Source organism: Maniola jurtina, chromosome 13 (genome assembly GCF_905333055.1).
Source record: "Maniola jurtina chromosome 13, ilManJurt1.1, whole genome shotgun sequence".
Lineage (NCBI taxonomy): Eukaryota > Metazoa > Arthropoda > Insecta > Lepidoptera > Nymphalidae > Maniola > Maniola jurtina.
Window position 1 is genome coordinate 14,617,729 of NC_060041.1, and position 6,850 is coordinate 14,624,578.

Consider the following 6,850-nt stretch of genomic DNA (forward strand, 5'->3'; position numbering starts at 1 on the left):
ACAGCGGACGCTTAGTAATAAGGTCCCGCGGGAACGCTTCGGGTACGGAACCCACAAAATAATCAACGTTTTGAAGACATCCAATTTCAGAAAATTGGATGTGATGTGAAATGTCTTTATGTTAAATGATATATTTTCCAAAATTTCTACAATATAACGTGTAAATTCTACTGATAATTGAAAAAGTTTTCTGTAATAATATTATCTTATAATACGTGAAATATCAAGTAAGTAAATATCAGTTAAAACTGATTCTAACAATAAGGTTATGTGATTTTATGTGTATTTATTTTTAAATTTAAAATGCTCTTGTAAGTGTATCATAATATATTTCTTATATTATGTTAATATAAGATCATATTAAAGTCTATATATAGTTTGGAAAGTACATAATAAACTGTCCATCATGCTTTTCTCTGTTTGACAATAAAATGTACAGGAAGCCAAGAAATAGCATACTAATTTAGAGGTATCCTTGAAAGCCAACATGATCCAAACTTCATAGTCGCTGATCGTTCCTCCATGTGTTGGGGACAATATGCAGATAAACTTTCAGCTTTTATAAAATAACGAAGGTCTGGCACGCGCTGGCTCTTATTCCATGAGTTTCTGGCTAGAGCACACTTTGTTCATACTTTCTTAGAGTTAAACATCTTAACATTCTCTGAAGGCTTAAAGTCAAAGTATACTCTAAAAGATCTCATGTTGAAATCTATAGAGCGCACTTTGACTTTACTTAGACTTAAGTTTCAGTTAAAACGAGATAGCGGTATAACGCTGTCTCGTTTTAACAGCATCTTAAGTCTAAGCAAAGTCAAAGTGTGCTCTATAGATCTCAGCCTTAATCTAAATCTAAGTGACATGTAATGGCCGTCCTTAAACAATGCTTGCCACGGAAGCATGCTGACCTCTCCATTTTGATTAGCTTTCTTGTTCAACCGGATGAACACTTAACTAAGTAAAATATAAAATGTTATTATTATATTATTGTTGTCGGGGGTGGTATTAATATTTATTATTTCATTGTTATGTTGTCTAACTCGCGTCAATAACGAAACGACAAATGGCGGCGTTAACCATTACCTCTCAATCACTCACATTACCTGTGTATACTGTGCGAGTGGGACGGATGATTAGCGCCGCTTCGTTTCGATTCGTTTCTTTACAGCCACGAGCTACACAAGTCATTTATTTATTTATTTGATAAAGAATGTAAATATTATTATATTTTAACTATTAAAAAATTCCTTCTACCTCCGTGAAACAATAAACAAAACAGAACCGACCAAAAATGCTTTATAATATTACATTTTAAATAATAATGATAATAATCAGTAAATGATAAGTTAACTTAATATAAATTGGATACACGCGTAATTATATAATTTTGCTTTACTCATTTAAATAATAAAGTCTTTCGTGTCCGCGCTCTAACGGTCTCTGCAAAGTTGGCGATGCGCAGAGGAAAGTATTTTTACTGCCAAACTTTTATCATCTTTACGAACATTGATAAACTCGTAATATCGAAAACCAATTAACACAACTATACTATCGCCGAGAGTAAAGAAGAAAGTCTAACTACCTAGACAAGAATACATACCTACCTCAGATATACCTACTAGTCGATTTTGTCAATTGATTTTCGATTTAAATTAACGTTAGCAAATTCGAAAATGGATTGGCGATAAAAAGTGTTCTGCGCTGCGCCTCGTCATACTTGCGCCGCGCCGCCGCGCCGCCGGCGCCGGCTCAAACAGTGAAATTATATAAAGCGCACTTTGACTTTGCTCACACTTAAGACACTGTTACAACAAGACAGCGTTATACTGCTGGCATAAATCTGTCTCGTTTTAATTGAAACTTAATTCTAAGCAAAACCAAAGTGCGCTCTATAGATTTCAACCCAAGGCTACAGTTTAATTTCTTTATGAATAAGAAGTTAGGGGGTTGGTCTACCCTACATTTTGTAGAGCAATAGTATTTTCGGAAATACTACGCTTGTATGTGGTTAAATCTAGTGTGAAGACGCGCCATAATTTACGAATTTGATTTTGTCGTTATGGCTCAATCATTTCTATATTTATGTAGATTATAAATTATAATATTTTATAGTTGTAATTGTAAATAATACTGTAAAAGATCTGTGTATATCGCCTAGTGTAGCTACATGAATGTATGGTTTCAGCACAAAAGTTATGTATCAACATTTGAGGTTTGGTCAAAGACAACGCGACACGGTATCATCAGTACGGCTTTAAATACTTAAAAGTGTATGCTCATTGAAGTAGACCTTAAAATAGTGAGGCTCTCGTGGAACCATGTCAAAGCAGTAACCAAAGACAGGGAGACGTAGAAAATAACTGCTGTAGCCCTAAATTCCACGAGGGAATAAAAGTACTTCATCATCATCATAACAACGTCAAAGTCCGTATTGTCTTTGCCGCCGTCTCGCATTGTGTGACCAAGGCTTTAGTCTTGCCGCAGGGAATATTTGACTTTGTGTCCCTAATAGGTTAGTCCACAAGCAGGTCGCAAAATTTTTGTTTTGATGCCTTTTATGTAGTAATAATAAAATTATATTTGGTGGAGGATTAACTATGACTTATCTTGTGCTAACTCTGCGTTTAGTCAATAGTAAGGCTATCTGTCCATTGGAGCAGAGACGAGCGACGCGGAGCGGAAGTGTCATCATTCAAATTTTTGTCCACCAAGTGCAGATCGGCAGACTTAACGCATCTTTGAGAACATCATGGAGAACTCTCAGACATGCAGGTTTCCTCACGATGTTTTCCTTCACTGTTACAGCAAATGCTATTTAATTTCTTAAGACGCATTTAACTGCGAAAAGTTAGAGATGTGTGTCACGATTCGACAGGATTATAAAATTGTTTGATTTACTGAACCCATCTCCGCTCCTCTTTAGAGGGCAGGCAGTCGAGATAAAAGCTCAGTTGCGTTTGTAGAGAAGGGAAATTATTTGTTTCTATTCTGTAATTTAAATCCTGCCTAAATTGTTTATGTTAAAGTTTTCGCCAATCTTCTAGTTTGTTCTGCTCTAAAGTTACACTTCTGAGGCGATAGAGTAAGTTAACGTCAACTGCCATTTACTGTGAAGAGTGGGCTGAGATCTATCTATAGAGCGCACTTTTATTTTGCTCAGACTTAGACAGAGTAAAAACTATAAATCTGTCTCATTTTATGTCTATGTAATGTTCCCTTGCTATTGGCATGTGTTCGCAACAATAATTTGTGAGAAACAGAGCATGTGAACTGAATTTTAATTAAATCATTATAGTTTGAGATTTAATCGTAGTTTGATATTAATTTTGTGTGTAATGATGGGGCTGGCTTATAAGTCATCTGTAAAAGCGCCTCTTTAAAATATCAGATTAGTCAAAGTGCGCTGTATAGATCTTACCCAAGGTTGCTTGTTAATTGGAGCGGAGATGTGTGTAGCAACCAGTCAGATTTCATTGAGAGAGGATGTAATAAAATTAATACGTCATCTCTCAAAAATCTGGTTGATCGATTGACACCGCGCCGCCCCGCTTTAGTGAACAAGCATCCTTAGACAGGCTAGGCGCGACAGACTCGGCGGCCATACTAAAAAGGTACTTATCTCGTGTTTAGAGAGCACTAGAAGAAAAGCGAGACTAGTACGAATTTGAACGTCTCGACAACGCTGATAAATTTCGAGTATCGTAGCTCAAAGTCTATAGTAGTGAAGCTTTAGGTCAATTTAAAGTGTATAAAATTTACCTACACCCACAGTCACTGGTCGAGTGAAATTGAGGCGTTCGCGTAGATTATGCACGATTTTGTACCTTATAAAAGGAAGCGTAGGTCCATTTTAATTTGACATAAGAATGCTTCGATACTCGAACTTAGTAACGTTGTCAAAATGTTCAGACTCATACTAGGCCTACTCTGTGTTAGATATTAGATTTGTTAAACATTTCATATAGTTGTATTGTATTGCACTCGAACAATAATTACTACATATCACGACCTCTCACGGCTTACCATGTCACTGAAAATGTTTCACGAGATTATTGTTATGTACTTAGAATATCGTAGTCGTACAGACTTGACCGTCACTGATTATTTACTGAATAATATTATGTTTATAATTAATGTATAGTATAGGTAGTATAAAATGTAACAGTAGTTAAATATCGACCTTATCTAATTTAAATAGAGTTCAATAGAATTGTAAATCAGAAACTGTCACGCAATAGAGCCTCGATAGCTCAACGGTTGAGGAGCGGACTGAATTCCGAAAGGTCGGGGCAGTTCAAATCCCACCCGTTGCACTATTGTCGTACCCACTCCTGACACAAGCTTTACGCTTAATTGGAGAGGAAAGGGGAGTATTATTAATGATTAGCATGGCTAATATTCTTTTTTTTTTTTTTTTTAATCTCATAATCTAAAATGGTCACGAACACGTTGGAACTCCACAGTTTTTGACCACTCAATTTAAATTCGTCATCATCATGAACCCATCGCCGTTCACTACTGAGCACCTTTACAATTAGAAAGGGTTGGCCGCAGTGCACCACCAAGTGCGGGTCTTCAGACAATTTAAAGGCAAGCTCAATATTTAATTTATCTTTTTCTTATGAAAGTGTTTATACGCTGACCTCTACTGCATTACACTAATCACACTCAATATTATAAAAGCAAAAGTTTATGTGGGACTTCGTCTGTGGTGGCGTTTGCTGGCGCGCGTGTTGTGATTCTTTGGAGTGTTTTTTTTGTTAGAAGTGGCCGGTTTTTGTGTTCTGCTGGTGTTTATTGGTGGTGGAACTGACTGGGAAGCGCTCTAAAGGGGCGCCGCGTGTATGTCAGCGGGCGCCGTCACAGACGAAGTCCATACTTATAGTTTCCCTAACTTGTAAATAACTACAAACTTGACATTGGCTAATCAGTGTAAAGCCAGACGAGAGAGAAAAAAAAGTTTATGTGTATGTTACTCTTTCACGCAAAAACTACGGAAAAAACGCATTTAGCTGAAATTAAAATGGAGATAGATTATACCCTAAATTAACACATAGGCTACTTTTTATCCCGGAAAATTGAAGAGTTTCCACGTGATTTCAAAACCCTATATCCACGGGATCGATGTCTCGGGCATCAGCTAGGGTTTCATATTTCTATGGTGCCATACAAGAAACATTTTGCGGTCAATTCTGTACGAGTATGTCCTGACATTAAACTTAAGAGGAGTTTATTCGTGGTGCTCTGCAAACAAACGTAGTACGGCTCTCATATGAATACCAATCACTCAAATTCTATGAATATTAATTCTTAGACACGTTCTAGAAACTATGAAGTGGGTACTTGTGTGTCGTTGGTTTTCCAGATGCCGTTAAATAAGTTATTTATGTATTATGTAAATCTAGCCAACCACAGACAGATTAGTTTCAAGAACGTGTCTACAAAATTATGCTATCTTTGATCGGTTAATATTCAATTGAGCACCAAACTACGTTTGTATGAAGAGCGCTAGGGTGACTTCTCTATCCTTGCAACTCACACGCGCAACTGTTGAGTCTGTCGTCTGTCACATAGCCACATGTGTTCCGCATGTACCCTCGCCGCGGCGGGCGCGTGTGAGAAGCAGGTATCATCAATATTGTTATAGTACAAAGTCCAGCCTTGCGAATGCCTTACAGCTGTAACTATAAGCGAATAAACTCTATGTTTTAGTATACGCCTTTTATTTGCCTTTAGAATAATAAACAGACGTAAAATCCGTCTTTGAAACGTTTTCTTCATAGTAGGTAGTTTAAGTAGACCCTTTGAAGTAAAGATTTTAAATTAGATTTATTTAAATTGGATCCTTTCAAGTAAAGATCACATTAATATTATAAAGGCGAAAGTTTGTGTGTGTGTGTGTGTGTGTTTTTTTTGTTACTCCTTCACGCTAAAACTACTGGACGGATTGGGCAGAAATTTAGAATGGAGATAGATTATACTCTGGATTAGCACATAAGCTACTTTTTATCTCGGAAAATCAAAGAGTTCCCACGGGATTTTTAAAAAACTACATCCACGCGAACGAAGTCGCGGGCAGCAGCTAGTTTTTATATAAACCTGTGAGGGTGGTACTGTCATTGGCGCAATTAAAATGTCATAAGTCTACGTTGTCGTATTAGTTTACATATTGCAAAAAACCAAATTGAATTTGAATTTCGCGGGCAGACCCGTCGCATCCACCTTTAACCCATTGAATATAAAATGAATTGGAGGAGCAATAGCCAAGGCAGCTTTGTGCTGATGCAAATTTTCCGAACTTTGTGAAGTTTACAATTGACCGGAGCTTCGGCACCAATGAGTCTTCTAGCACGACGATCCAATGCATCAAGTTTGCGACAATCTGATGGTCGTACTGGCATCCGCATGTCTTCACGACCTCCCTAGCGTAGTGGTGAGCACTATGGTCTTAGTGGGAGGTTCCGGGATCTATTCCCGGGGCGGCAGGGGAAATTTGGAACTTTATAATTTCTCTCTGGCCTGGTCTGGTGGATGGCTTCGGCCGTGGATAATGACCCGTGCCGCCAAGCGATTTAGCGTTCCGGTACGATGCCGATACCCGCAGATGGTAATACGAAGGTGGGAGGGAATGTCAGGCCGCCGATTCCAGCTCTGATAGGACGTAGTTGGGAACTACGCCCTCTATCGCGAGGAAGGTTCTAATATTGAGGACTGGCGCCAGCAGCCCTAGACAGCCAGCGTGCTATGCCAAAATAGGTACTTAATTACAGGCTCCGTGTCTTAGTTCTTCCAAGCGACTAGAGATGGCGACGTTTTTACAATCAATACCAAAATTACCAAATTCTTCAAT

At 38.0% G+C, this 6,850-nt stretch overlaps 1 long non-coding RNA gene across 1 annotated transcript; it reads right to left on the reverse strand.

The window, feature by feature from the left end:
• Positions 1-188: 188 nt before the first annotated feature.
• LOC123871194 lies at positions 189-4,781 on the reverse strand. The gene is made up of 2 exons (XR_006797233.1): positions 1,616-4,781; positions 189-1,582 (listed from the first exon to the last, which is right to left on the reverse strand). It is a non-coding gene; the product is annotated as an uncharacterized LOC123871194 (long non-coding RNA).
• Between the last annotated feature and the right edge of the window lie 2,069 nt (positions 4,782-6,850).